We start from the raw sequence: 16,075 nt of genomic DNA, 5'->3' as shown, positions 1-16,075 counted from the left end.
TGTACACAGGTCAGTAGACAAGAAAATAGTAAAAAGAGAAACAAAGAAAGGGTTAGGAAGAATCTGATTTTGAGTTGGAAAATGGGTGGTAAAGTGATGTTTTGTTGGGTAGTGCTTTGGGTATTTAAATATAAGTGGGTTGTGGGCCATGTTTTGTTTTATTAGAGAATAAAAAGGCCTACAATTGAAACTTGGAGATGGTGCCTAGAGTGAATTGAAGTATTGATGAGAAAATGGGGGGGGGGGGGGGGGGGGGGCAATTAAAATTTGTTTATAAGCTAGTGGATTTTTTTTTTTTTTTTTTTTTTTGCAGGGGCCACGGCCCCCCCAAGGGGCAACGTGGCTCCGCCCCTGCCACCTGCCACAGGCGAGCACATTGAACTTGAGCGATATCAATTTGCGCGCGGGTATATTTTATTATTTTCTAATTTTTTACTAATTTTTTAATGACAAATATATATATTTATTTATTTAATTTGGCGGCTTAGAATTTATCCTTTATTTTCCTTTATGCAGAGACATTGGTCATGATATTGAAATTGATGATGATCAAAATGGGGGGAAATGACAGATTTTGGACTGTGTTCTAAGGTTCTACTGGCTCGATCGTCAAGGTATTATGTTTTAGTTTTTGTCTTTTGACTGGTGTGATATTTTCTTTAGCTGTTGACTAGTGTTTGATTTTCATTGGGTTGTTTGAAATGGTTGATTTTCAATGGATTTCCTTTTTTTCCTTTTTAGTTTGCGTACATATAAAATCGGGAAACATACTTGAATTAGGAAAATCGAGCCATTTGCAAGAATGGCCGTATCGGTATTTTTGGACCTTCCAGATCGTTTTGGTAAGTTCGGACCTAGATTTTGCTTCAGGTTTAGAGTATGAGAGTCTGTTAGGGAAAGACCACCCTCGTGGTGGTGATAGCTGGTGTGAAAGAATTGGGTAGAAAGAGTAGTTATGTGTTCAATTCAGAGAGAGAGGGTTGGTGAGATTGTGGAGAATATGGTAGCTGAGATGAGCTTGAGTGGCTCTGGCCATGGAGGTCACACCTGGGCTTCGGCCTAGAGGGTGAGAGGAGACGCAAGAAAGAGATATAGAGAAGGTGGGGAGGCCATTTCGGTGGTGGTCTACTGCCGTCAGGGCCGGCCCTTCCCTTAGGTGAAATAGGCAATTGTCTAAGGCCCCCAAGTGGAAGGGAGACCCCAAAATTTTAAAAAATAAAGGGTAGTAGGGGCAAAAAAAAAAATTTCAGATGAATTACAAAAATCTGGCACATCATTTTAACCAAAAAAAAACAAAAATTTTGGTAAACTGATTAAACATTATTATCCTCTAGACAAACCAAATATCAACCAAATAAACTACAAATCCGGTTTAAGAGATTAACCACAAATCAAAACAAATAAAACAACTCAAACCCTAAAATTTTTACCTTTCTCTCTGCTCTCTGTTCTCTGCTCTTCGCCTCTCTCTGTCTCTCATTCTCTCCACTCCACTATTCTCATCTACTCAATAGCTCAAGCAAGGCAGCAAGCTTCCTCCGCCCAGCCTGGACCGCATCTCTCAACTGCTTAAGCTGTCAAGCAAGCTTTCTCGGAATCTGATTCTCTGCTCACTGCTCTCCGCCTCCCTCAAGTCCTCTGTCCTCAACTGCTCTGTGCTCACCGTATGGTATCAGGTATAAATATTTGTGGTTTGGGCAGTGGGCACTTTGACTTGTTTATCAGTTTTGCTGTTTTGGGCCCTAGTTTTGTTTATTAGTTTTGGGCCTTCAAGTTTTTTTTTTTTTTAATTTTTTTTATAAAGCTTGGTTTTGTCAGCCATTTTTTACTTTTTGTAATAAGATTCAGCCGTGGTGGTAATAAGATAAAGTCTGGTTTTTTAATTGTTGGGTTATAGATAGGATTTGTTTTGTGTTCTTTTGTGGGTGAGTCTTATTAATAAGCCTTGTGTTATAGTCGTGCTTAAATTTTTGTTATGCTTGTGTTTAATTTTTTTTTTTAAATTTTAATCTTGTGTTTATAGATATAAATACATACATATATATATATATATATATATATATATATATATATATATATATATATATATATATATATATATTAGTTAGTGGTAATATATTGAATAAGTCTTTATTTATGCAGGAGATTGCTAAAAACTTGTTATTGTTTGGTGAAATTACAACAATACTTTTTATATAAATCAGGTTTTATTTCTCATTTGCTCTACACTTGACAGTTATTTTTTATTTTAGTCTTTATAAATATATTATTTGATTAGAAATGTTTACTAGAAAATATGCATCTGGATATGAAAAACTTAAAAAAAGAAAAAAGAAGAAAAATTAATTGGACAATGTCCCAAGAAAGATTAATAAAATCATATCTAAGATTGACAATGTCCCAAGAAAGATTAAGTGGATTAGCAATATTATCGATTGAAAATGAGATATTAGAAGAACTTGAATACAAAAATTTAATTAGTCAATTTACATCTCAAAAGGCAAGAAAAATATATTTTAAATGAAATCTATTATAAAATAAAAATATTAAATAAACATTAATTTAATTAATATATAGGTATAAAAAAATCCCATTTTTAGTTCTCGCCTTAGGTCCCAAAATGTCTAGGGCCGACCCTGACTGCCGTGACTAGTGAGAACCTTAGAGCTTCGGCCATGGAATTTTAGAGAAGGAGAGAATGTGGTTTGAGAGAGAGAGAGAGAGAGAGAGAGAGAGAGAGAGAGAGAGAGAGAGAGAGAGAGAGAGAGAGAGAGAGAAGGTTCTAGAACATATGAGGGAAAACGGCTAAGGTTTGAGGAAAGAGTAAGAGTGGGTCGGGTCGGTTTGGATCACTAATTTGGGGCCTATCCAGTTCATAAGAAGACAACGATTGTGCTGGAGGGGACCCTAGTGGCCCATTTCTTCCTCTCATGGGCTGAGCCTTTAGGTGTTGTAACTCAACTCAGCCTTGAGCCTAGATGTTTCAAGGTCCGATCCGATGTGGCTTTGTGGCTAGTGAGTAGGTAAGGACCAAATTAAGTCTAGGATGAAAATTGTGGTATCTATATTTCTACACTACTATTTAGTATTTATAATGGATTTGAAGGGGTTTAGTAAAGGATCTTTGTGAAATTTTATTTAAGATTTAGCTCAAAAACTGAAGACTGGTGTCAGTTTTGGAGGGACAAGTGGGTTTTCTTTGTTTTGGTTGAAAGATTTTCTTTTTCTTACATTTTCATATTTCAACTTTTTTAGTTCAAAAAAGCAAGAGATTTTAGAGAGCTGAAACTCGGTGTTTATTCTTCATAGCAGTTTGTCTTTACTATCTTAATTTGTCTTTCTCCTTTTTAGATCTCTGTTTCTTTCGTTCTCTATTGAAAAAATATTGTGGACATATCATTTCTCAAATAAAAATTCCCTCTTGAAACTTTCTTACAACGTTAGCACTGTAGAGCATGTGAATTTCAATGATTAAAAAAATATATATATAAATATATATATATATATATATATATATATATATATGTTGTAATTTATATAGTTTCAATTGGGTTCGATAGGCCTAGAATCATAACACAACATGAATTGAAGAAGTGAGATTTACGGAGGTTGATAAGGGTTTTTTTTTTTTTTTTTTGTGAAAACATTATTTTGGTCTTTACATTTTAGGATCACGGTCAATTTGGTTCCTATATTTTGGTAACAGTCATTTTGGTTCATGTTATTCTCAACTGGCAGTCAATTTGGTCCCTATCGTTAACTCACTAACAAAAAATGCTTATATGGTAGATGGCAAGTACAATCGGCACATTTGATGCTGACATGGCAAATAAAATAATATTAAAAGTAATTAATTAGCATTAAGAAATTACATCTCAGCATTGTAGTAAATAGAAAAATGACCGTGTCGGTTTGTAACTTTGTATTGTATAAACATTATTGTTGTAATTTTTCGTTTATATGTCAATATATTCCCCTGTTTCTTTGAAAAGAAAAGAAAAAATGAATAACAAGAACAAAACCCAAATCACTTCTTCATAGATCTTGCAAGTCTGTGCCACTTTCAAATCTCACAAATTAAAATCAATTCCAAAACCACCGTTTGGGTTTGGTTTTAGATCTCGGTGTCTTCCTAGATCTCTTTTCTTCTCTCTCTCTCTCTCTCTCTCTCTCTCTCTCTCTCTCTCTCTCTCTCTCTCATGGTTCTCTCTTGACGTTGATTTTTTGGGCGTGCGTGGGTTTTAAACCATGAAATAGATTTGCATTCCAAAAAAAAAAAAAAAAAGATTAGAAAGAAAATAAATTAGGGAATAAACTATTTGATCCCTAACCTAATTTAGAAACGTTAGAATGAGAGAAAAGACAAATTTGAGGTTCAAAAGGCTTATTTGTGAGAAATTTGACATGACGTGGTATTCAAGCAGTGATATAGGAAATTTCCAAGAAACTTCATTCTTCAAGCTAAGATTTGAACAAGTTGAAGTGGTCGACTTATAATGTGAGAGTCATCATAGTAGTAACTGGGAGGAGGTATTGTTGTGAGTGGGAAAGAGTAAGAATAGAGAGGAAGACAAGGAGGTGCACATTTGCTAATTTTTGCTTTGGGAGGAATTGGGGTTTTAGGAATTGTATTATGAGTTGAGATGGGAGTGTCTAAAACGTGTTTGTAATCACAGAGGAGATTTGAGCCTAGGTTTGATCTGGGATTTTTTTTGTAAGTGTTTGTGTATGTTTGGTTAGTAAGAAAATGCAAGGAAAAAAGAAAAAGAAAATTCTGATATTTAAATTTTTGTTTTTTTCTACTTTTTTTTAATGCTAATGTGGAAGTTTCAAAAATAATAATAAATGCTTATGTGGCATTTTAAATATCTATTAAAATTTTAAAATATTAATATATTTGCCATGTTAGCTTCAAGTGTGCCAATTGTACTTGTCGTTTGTTGTAGAGGCATTTTTTGTCAGTGAGTTAACAACAGGGACCAAATTGATTGCAAGTTGAAAATAACAAGGACAAAATTGACTATTGCAAAAAATTTAGGAACCAAATTAACTGTAACCCCAAAATGTAGGGACTAAAATAGTGTTTTCGTTTTTTTTTTTTTTTTTGGGGTTTGCGTTCTTTTGGGTTCATATTCAAGATTGGTGTTCCCAAATCTAAATTCTTTGAAATTTATACATTAGTTTTTTTTTTAATTTAGACACTGATGTGTCATTTCTTAATGTCAATAATTTTTTTAGTAGTCACATAAGCTTCAAGTGTGCCAATTTCACACTGCTTGCTATGTAGACGTATTCCACTAATGATTCAAATTGTCTGCATACTAAAAATAACATGGATCAAATTTACTGTTATATAAATGTCGAGATCAAATTAATTGTAACCCCAAAATGTAGGGATCAAAATAGTATTGTCTCATTTAATTTTTAATAGGAAATTGAAAAAAAAAACATAATTAATAGACTTTATCTATATCTATATCTATTCCCTTGGGTGTGTTTGGATAAACTGTTGCAAAATGATGTTTTGGGTTTAAAACGAGCATTTGTAAAATAAAAAAATAAAAAAATGAGGAGTTGTTGAGATACAGAGTTTTGGATATTAAAAATATGCTTTTAGGCTCTCAAAACACTTAACCAAATGGGGCTTCAAGCTGTTTAAGCCCTTGAATATTCCAAAATATCCCCTCCATGCTCACTTATAGGTTTTTCAATTAAAGGGGACAAATTCATAAAATAAAAACTTACAATTTAAAACTTCTCACTATACAGTCACGTCATATTTTTCTTTTATCATCTCTTATCCTTTTTTAATTTAAAATGACACACTCTATTTTTTTCCTTGCTTCTTATGTGCTCTCTTTTATTTTGAATAGAAAAATCTCTAAGCATTCAATAAACTCAAATTCACCACAAATTTTCAGTAAACGAAAATTTATGAATGAATAGAAAATTATGATATTAAACCCACAAAAAAGAAACCTTTCATCATATGCACGAAGCATGTGTGATGAGGTTAGTATATATAAAGATTTAACATTTGATTATAGACTAGTGATGCAAGGTATTGAAATTATACTATATATTGAAATAAACTTTTGTTTTTAATGGATAATTTTGTAATTTTATTGACTATTCAATGTATAAAAGTAATTGCCAGTTTTTTTTTTTTCAATAAAATTAGGATCTTACAATGCTTGATTCAATCCATGAAACACCTCCAACAATTCCACCTATGATCCTAATTTTAACAACCTTGGATTCATTTGATGTTATTATAAATTTTTAGGGTTTAATTGGTACAATTAGTAGTTGTTGGTTTAGTGATACTCATGAGATTCTGGGTTTGAAACTTTTTACCAGCATCTTGGGACCACGCCTAAAAGATTCTTTTCTGTAATAAACCCAGTGTGTGTTGGACAGGGTGACTATATACACCTATAAGAATAGTCAAATATGTAAAGAGGTCTAGATACCTTCGTTTCAAAAAGGAAAAAAAAAAAAGTAGATTAATGTGTGTGAGACGGAGGGACTGCATACATACAAGGGAATATCCCTATATCTTGGGGCCACCCTAAGGAATTCCTCCTTGTAATAAATCCAATGTGTCCTATGGTATTTGCTCCAAAATGAATGTTCTCTATCATCAGACCAATACACTAATTGATTTTTTGTATTGGCGATATTTGAATCGTAGATTTCTTATTCAACAAAAATAGGTTTTACTAGCTAAGCTAACTAGAACACATTATTATATATTATATGAGAATTTCAAATATTTGAAATTATTAAGCTGATTTAAAAGGCCAATGTGAAAAGGTCACTGACACGTGAGATGGCTGTTAATATTTTAATCTAATTCATGACACATGTGCATTATGGCTGCCATATAGGTAGATTCCATTAGTCATCTAACAACACGGACTAAATTGATTGTGACTTAAGTAGGGACGAAATTGAATGCTCTTCCAAATTGGGAGTGACTCCAAAATATAGAGAAGTGCTAAGTCCATAACACTTTCACAACAAATCTTATGTGGTAAGTTGTTATTGGTTCTAATTTGAATTCACAACTTAAATTACTTTTTTACCCACCCATAATAGTCAATAACAACTTGACACATGAGATGGTTGTTAATATTTTAATCTAATTCATGCCACATGTGCATTATGGCTACCACATAGGTAGATTCCATTAGTCATCTAACAATACGGACTAAATTGATTGTGACTTAAAAATAGTAGGGACGAAATTGAATGCTCTACCATATTGGGAGTGACTCCAAAATATAGAGAAGTGCTAAGTCCATAACACTTTTACAACAAATCTTATGAGGTAAGTTGTTATTGGTTTTAATTTGAATTCACAACTTAAATTACTTTTTTACCCGCCCATAATAGCCAATAACAACTTGACACATAGGATTTGTTGTAAATGTGTTGTGAACACAGCATTTCTCCCAAATATTAGGATCAAAAATAGTATTTTTGCCACAGAAAAATGATATCATTGTTATCATCAAGAGCAAAGCTTTTTTTCTTTTTTCTACATTTTTTTTTACTATTTATTGGATTGAAGATTTTGCATTAAATTTAATTTCCACTGCAAAAGTAAGGTGACATGTCACTGGATTTTCGCTGTGGAAATTTGGTACTTTTCCTGAATGCCTTAGGAAAGCATAGAGTGGAACCATATCCATTCAAAAGCCAAACCTCAAAGCCCTATGCATGCAAAGCCCTGAAAGTCAATGCCAAAATCATGTTTTTACTGTCAATCTTCAAAAATTAAGGTTTTATCAAAATAAAGGACTATCCTTGGACAGACATTGTGGGGTGCCAAACACTTTCACCACATGTAACTAAACTTCTAGGCTTAATAATCAAGATTTTTTGTCATCCACATTAGATTAGGAAAAATGTCATTTTTCTTAACATAGGATTGGTAATAAAATCAACTAGAAACAAGTGACCAATCACACCTTAGAAAAACCCAATGATTGGTGGCAACTTCACAAAACTCCATCTTTGCTATAAATAGCAACATAATTAGCTGCTAGTCTTTACATCATGCAAAAATGTACTAGGTTCAGGAATCGTGACATCTTGAAGCAAGAAATGTAATTATAGATGATATTGTGTCAATTATTTGGATAACGAAACAAAGAAATTGGGGTTCTTAACCTTATCAATGATAAAGTTGTTGTATGACACACTGGTACAAATGCAATACTTTGAATATTGTTGGGTTCATCATTGTGACTTTTTTTTTTCTTAAAGGAAGTTCATCACTGTGATTTGAATCATCACAAGAGCATAATATGTATTCTAGTCACAACAATAGTATAAGCAACCTACAACTACAAGAATTGCAAAGTTGACTGGTATTTAAAAAATAAAGCTTTAATTCGAATAAATGAAGATAGAAGGATAAAAATAAAGCTTTATTAATCTTAAATCAACAGTTGGGCATTTCAGCAAACACATGGTGGGCATCTCCAAAATATCAATGAGACTACGCAAAGCACAAAGAAAAAAGTTGAGAATTCATACGGAGCTGTGGGAGCGTATGACCAAAGTAAACAAAAATTCGCCGTTGCCGGGGATCGAACCCGGGTCACCCGCGTGACAGGCGGGAATACTCACCACTATACTACAACGACTTGGATGCTTACGTCATTTCTTAAATAAGTAAATACTGTATACGCCTTCTTTATGGAATGAGCCCAAATCCAAATTGAACTGGTATCTCAATGCATATGATACATGTACGATGTATCCTTCTAATGTGGAGACCATGCACTCTAAGACATATGATGCATATTTTTGATACATGAGATAATCCTTATGTCAATCCATAATAAGCTACCACAAATAAAAAATGAATTTTTTATTTACTACAAAATCAAATCTTGGAAAGTTTTTGATAGATCAAAACAGTTGAAAAATGTTTTTTTTTTTTAGAAAGAAACTGTAAACGTTTTCGAAGTTTCAATAATTTAGATATCAAAGAAAGAATTTTTAAAAATTTAGGGAAAAAAAATTTAAGCAAAAAATAGAGACAAAAACAATATTTTAAATTTTAAAAAATTAATCATTTTTAGATAATTGGTTCATTCTCATGTGCCTCGTTACAGTTTTGAAATGTGTTGCATGATTTTAGCTATAAACTTTTAATATAATTTTATTGAGAAATAATAAATTACTAATCACTTAAATCTAGATTATATAAATTGCATATAAAGTATTTTGATTCCTAAAATTCAATACTATCTTTCATATAAATTATATTGATTGGGTTTTGAGTTGTTATTGCGCCAGTAAAAACAGTGAAACTCTCTGTTGTCTCTACAGCGAAGATCTTTCCTCTTCTCTGAAATGGTAAGGCCAAAATTTACAGGCTAAAAAGAGGGAAAAAGTATCAAGTAATCACACAACATAATTTTATGAAAAAATTCCTAAATTTAATAATTAAAAACCTATGTAAACTTAACCAAAGGTATTTCATTTCCCCCAAAAAAAAAAAAATTATCTTCTAACTTATCAGTTGTCTTATACTGACATTTTTGTAGTGCACACCTATAATATTACTAACAACAAATATAAAAATGAGAAATAGTAACATAAAAATTTTACTATTCAAGAAAATTAATTTAATCTAATAACACACATATAAGCATAACTCAAATACAACCTAGAAATAAAAAAGATGAAACCCTTGTTGTAGGAGGAAATACAAAATTTGATAATTCTTGTGTGTGTGTGTGTGTGTGTGTGTGTATATATATAAAATAAAATAAAATAAAAAAAGATAAAGCCTATGAGAGAGAGAAAAAAAAATATTAGTAAAAATAATTCATAAATTCAAAACCAAAAAAAAAACTAAACATATTTTTGTAGGATAAAAAAGAAGAGTAGCGATAGAACGATAAATCTCCATACCTTTTGTAGGGGCCCGAGGACCGAGGGTGGGGTTTAAAAGGTAAAGTGTGCTGGGGCCCGGGGATCGAGAATGAAGCTCAAGGGTCGCAGTCTAGGATGATATGGCCATGGGCCAATTAGGGCTCGAGGAGGAGGGTTGCTCAGGGAATAGGCAGGGCTAAGCCCAAAAGCGTTCTACAGCCTACCCAGTGGAAGCCAAATGACAAGGGAGGGAGTTTCTGGTTTGGAGCAACCTGTGGGCTCCGCATTGAATGCCCTGCATCCAGCCTCTTGGCCACATTGAATGGTAGACAACGGCTTTATCAGCTGCATTGATGAGGAAGTGATCTAAATAGTGCAGGTTACAGTTAAGCAGGTTCTTTCCACCACCTTCTTCAAATTGTAGGAAGAGATAAATGTCAAAAGAGGAAACTAGTTAGGTAGTAAATGGATGGTTGAGATGAGAAGTGGGGAGGAGTATATATATTAGAAAGATATGTTGTAGGTAAGGGAGAGAAATATTAGGAAAAGAGAGAGAGTAGTAGGAAGAACATTAGGAAGAGAGTGGAATGAACAGTGTTACAAGAATTGTAACTTCAACTTCAACCTCCTCGGGAGGGCTTGTATGAGCAAATTGGTTGACTTAATATGTGGATCTTGCCTTTTTCTTTCTTGTCTAAACTTCAGGCTGAGCCATTTCTTTGTTGTATTGTTCTCTCTCTATTAATTCTTTGTTTTGGGCCATAGATTAGTTGATCCAGACATTGTTCTAGGTGGACCGTGGGCCTTAAGATTTTTCTTGCCCTTACACCTTTAAATTTATATAGGCTTATACAATGAATTTTATGGATTTAAAATTGCATTTATGACTCATAAACAAAACCAAAAACAAAAACAAAAACAAAAAAAAAAAAAAAAAAGAGGAGAAACATACATGTAGTGTGGATGATGGCTTTGATAAAACATTCTACATTTCTACTACAACCAAAAAAAAACTCAAATAATAATTGATACTTGTCAAATCATAAAGGTGAAATATTTATAGTCGTTCATATAATTGATTTCATGGATTTAAAATTGCATTTATGACACATAAGCAAAACCATAAAAATAAAAGCAAAGAAGAGAAACATACCTGTAATAGTGTGGTTTTAATAAAACATTCTACTGCAAACAAAACATATATAGACCCATAAGTAGTATTTCTATCTCAGAGAGAGAGAGAGAGAGAGAGAGAGAGAGAGAGAGAGAGAGAGAGAGAGAGAGAGAGAGAGAGAGAGAGAGAGAGAGAGAGAGAGAGAGAGAGAGAGAGAGAGAGAGAGAGAGGTCATAAATGAAGAAGTTGTGCATATAAATATATATATAAGAATACACTAAAAAACCATATATATAGAGAATCTTTAAATGTGAGGAAGTTAGATTTCTAATCAATTTAGGAATTATAAGATAAAGAAAATTATTAGGAAAAACAAATTAACGTTTAAAAAAAAAAAAAAAAGAACAAAACGTAAAAATCAAATCACTTAGGATGCATGTTTTTCTTAAAAACTTGGAAGTTAGGACTTGGGAGAGTTATATTGGATATAGAATTTCAATCTATATTGAAGTTAAATCATAAGAGAAAGTATTAGATAGTTTGGAATTAAAGAAACACCTATCTTACGTGAAATTCCAATATATATATATATATATATAGTTAAAAAATGTTTCTATCCCAAAAATACCGTGTTTTTTTCTAATGGTTAAACTTCCTATTTTATCCAGATTTCCAATGTCATAAATGTCTTGTTAGTTTATCCAAAAAAAAAAAGAGCAATATGACCAAAAAAGGTTGCATATTTTGTTAAAACACTAAGTAGAAGTTTATAAGAACAAATAAACTATTATTTCTATCTAAAATATTTCTTCAATTTGGTGAAATTATATAGTGCAACCACAACTTCTAAGCCCAACTTTTAATAATAAATAAAATCATAAAAATATTTTAAAAATTATGGAAAGTTTTAAAATTCTAAAAGCTTTTAGTAGTAAACGTGCATTGCACGGTTTTGTTCATAAACTTATTACATGAATAATTTTATTGAGGAACACTAATTAATGATTGAAGAGAAATGCTATACCCGGTCAAACTAAGACATAACTTTTACTTGTTTAAATAATAATTAAGGTGAAGTACGACAAGGAACAACAAATAATAATTATAACATACTGGCATAATAACATTTATATTTAAGGCCTGTTTGGATAAGCTGTTTCAAAATATGTGTTTTAAAAACTAGCGTTTTTAAAACGTGTGCTTTGAAAACTCTATTTTAAAAACCACAGATAAGCGTTTGGTAAAAATGTGAAATATGCGTTTTCTATTTTTAAAGTCATATTAAGCGTTTGGATAAGCTGTTTTAAAAATAGCTGTTTTGAGTGTAAATTTCAAAAAATGACTTAACTATATTGTTAAGGCCATCTTAATTTTTCTGTAATCAGAATAAGTTCTTTTGCTAAAGACCAAACTCAAATTACAAACTAGTTTCTAGAAATTATAACAGGACAACAAAAAACATTTTGCTTCTCCTCTAGGACCAAGATAACCCCCAATTATTACACAACATTCTATTAAGAATTGAATTACAAATAGGTCTCTTTGTAGCCATCCTAGCTTTTACATATCTGCAAATATCTCTTACCAATTGCTCCTCTATTTAAACTACCCCATTATGTACCCTATTATTCCATTGGATACAGATGTTATACACCATTGCACATCAAGCCATCTGGGATTCACTAACAAGTCAACATAAAAAGCTGAATTATAGCTTCCCTTCCAAATACTAGTCAGGCTAGTCATGTGAAGGCTCACAAAACTAAAAATAATATTACAAAAAACAAAACTAAACACAATAAAAAGTTGAACTGAGCAGAAAATAGCAACAACAAGAATTAGAAAGAAGAGTTGCAGTATCTTTGGTCACACGTGTCTTTGGTCATGTTTAAAAAATTGCCATATCTTCATATCTTTTGATTCCTTTTTTAGCTTTTCTTTCTTCTATGTCACACGTGTCTTTGGTCCTCTCTTCCCCCATGTTCATCTTTCTCTTTAAGTCCCATCTATCACCGATCCCAATTTTCCCATGTTCCAAACCTCATCACAACCGTATATTCAAAACCTCTCTATACTCTTCTATTCAAAAGTTTTGACTCTCACTTCACCTTTTGTCTCTCTTAAGTCTTATCTCCTCCCTCTCTCAACATTGTTCATCTCTAAGGATTTCTCTTCAGGTTTGCTGCTCTGTAAATTTGTTGACGCTAATCTCATCTTTTAATTTTTTTTCTCATCTTCATCGACATCTTCATCTTCATCTTCTTCTTCTTTTTCTTTTTTTTTTTCTTTTTTTTTCTTTTTTTTTCATTGAGGCAGTGAGGCTCATCTTGAGCGATTGAACATGAACCGGCCGAATCTTGAATATTGGCCGGATTTCACCTAAACGAACCAGAATGCCCAAAACACACCGAAATAGGCCCGGAATCAACTGGAATTCAACCCAAGGTGGAACAAGAGGATGCTTCGTGCCGGTGAAGTGACTAGTATGGGGATAATATAGCCAACTATTTGGGGGTATTTTTGGTTTTTTGAACGAAAAAAATAGCAGTGCGAAAACGTTCTATTTGCTCAACATTGAAAATGCAATTAGATATTGCTTCTTTGAAACCGCGGATTTGTGCGATTTCTAGATGTGATTTAGCTAAAACAGCTTCTCCAAATGATTGTGTATATTGCGTTTTGTATCAAACCACGCATTTTTGTCTAGAAAAATGCCTATCCAAACGGGCTCTTAATTATAATGTATTAAATTAATAACAATACTAAACATGCTAATATGTTTATGTTAATTAAAGTAAATAAGTATACAATTAATATCAACATCTAACACCCTACTATTGCATGAATTATGATTAAAATTGACTTGATATTTTTACTTTAACCCCAAGAAATCATCCCGAATTTACAAATTGAAAGCTACCCAAATTTATAAACAAAAAAAAGAAATGAAGCAAAATTCACTACAACACACACATAAATATATGCACACAAAGAAACTCTTAATTCAATAATTACAAACAATATAAATGTCTAAACATTAAAAAGAAAATGGAATTAGAGTTAAAGTAAAGACACTCGTATGAAAATTGAATTAACTTTGACAGAAAGGAAGAGGCAGGCAAAGTCATGTAGATTTCACATCACCTTAAATATCCATTTTTTTTACATCACAATTAATTTTTTGTCTCCATACTTTGTGGAGTGATGTTCATTATCATGGTTTTAGATGCTCAAATTAATCTTTGTCTCATGGCTACTTGTAGGATCTAGACATAAAAATCAGTGATAGTATCTTACTTTTATATATATATATAATAGATCTTTTAATAAGCGAATAAGATTTTTGTTAAAATTAATTTGGTAGTTCTCAAGGAAGATATACCATTGATTCTAAAGACCAAAATAAGCATATAAATTATAACAAAGTTAACAAAAATAACTTAAACAAAAGGAAACCCGCACACAAAACATATTCAATTTGATGAAAAATAAGAATTAAGAAGGGAATGTTATGAAAAAAACAAAAAGAAGAAGGTAAATACATACCTACAAGTTTCATGGGTAAGGTAAGTATGAGAAGGAAAGAATACATCAAGAAACCATGCGGTGGGAAAAGGGAAAAATTCACCAAAACCGTATATACACCCCCACTTTTATGTTGTATTAGAAAATTTAAAGGTGTGAAGAAGTTGATAACTTTTTTCTTTTTTTTTTTTTGAGAAAAAAGAAGTTGATAAATTGATATGAACAAAAAGAAAAAAGGAGTTTACATAATCAAGAAGTTTACATTAATTATAAAATAGTTTTTTTTTTCTACTTTATCCAAAAAGAAAGTTACTGTTATTAGATTGTTATTAGATTTTTTCTTTTAGTTTAAGTTAAAGTTAATACATATTAACTAATTATTTGATACTTTATCCAAAAAAAATCTTTTTTTTTAAGAAGAAAAAATAGTACTTTTAAATTTGTTACTTTATTATAAGGAAATAGATGGTGTAGGATAAATGTTTATCCCAAAAAAAAAAAAAAATACTAACGTAAGCTAAGAGTAAATTTGTTACTTTATAAAATTTAAATAAAAGAAGAAGAAGCTAACACGAACACTTATTGTTACTTTATGCAAATAAGTTGATAAAATCAAAAACTTTTTGTTTTTACCTAAAAACTTATTGCAATTTGGTGGAACCACTTGGCTCAACCAATTTTATTTATCTATTTATATATATATATATATATATATATATATATATATATATTAAAATCTAAAATATTTTCTGCAATTTGGTGAAGCCACTTAGCGCAATCACAACTTTTAAACCCAACTTTTGCCCAACTTTTATTATATAGTATATTAGTCGCTAACCTATGCTATATACGAGAACCTACCTATTTGTAAGGTAGACTAAAATAATTTTATAAAATTTTAAATTGATTAAGAAACTACACCATTGCATGATTTGCTTTTGTATGACTTCAATTTGTGTTACAATTTAATGAAAAAGTCATTGCTTAAACGTGCAATGACTTACAAAAAATTTGTCAAACAGTTTTAGATACTACAAAAAAATAACTCAAAAATTTAGATATTAAAACTATAGAAAGACTAAAAAATATTAAAGAATCAGATAATTCACTGCTTAGAAATTATTGAAACAAAACAAAATATATATGACTAAATAATAGAGAAAGATGAGTTACATTCAAAATAATAATCCATGACTATAATTATTGAAAGAAATCAAAAGATTCAAAACCTACAAATTATAGATAATATGTGTGTGTGTGTGTGTAACTACACAAATTCAGATGTTAAAACTTCCAAAATACTAAAAAATATATATAATTAAATATTGAATTATTGAAATAATTCAAAAAATATATGACTATTCAAAAGAGAAATATAAGAAAAAGAAAAAAAGTATACGAACCCATAAAACAATAAGTTTTAAATTTTAGCAGGTCTAAACTTTAAACAAACCTTATTAGCATGTGGCCCACGTTAAAAAATATTGAGTAGAAACCCACGTTGAAATATTGAAAACATACCTCCTATTAATATTTCGT

General features: G+C 31.2%; 1 non-coding gene across 1 annotated transcript; it reads right to left on the bottom strand.

Moving 5' to 3' along the window:
• Positions 1–8,585: 8,585 nt before the first annotated feature.
• TRNAD-GUC (transfer RNA aspartic acid (anticodon GUC)) lies at positions 8,586–8,657 on the bottom strand. The gene has a single exon. It is a non-coding gene; the product is annotated as a tRNA-Asp (tRNA).
• Between the last annotated feature and the right edge of the window lie 7,418 nt (positions 8,658–16,075).

This window comes from Castanea sativa, chromosome 10 (genome assembly GCF_040712315.1).
Source record: "Castanea sativa cultivar Marrone di Chiusa Pesio chromosome 10, ASM4071231v1".
Taxonomy (NCBI): Eukaryota; Viridiplantae; Streptophyta; class Magnoliopsida; order Fagales; family Fagaceae; genus Castanea; species Castanea sativa.
The sequence above is the reverse complement of the archived record's forward strand: the minus strand, read 5'-3'. Positions and strand labels throughout refer to the sequence as shown.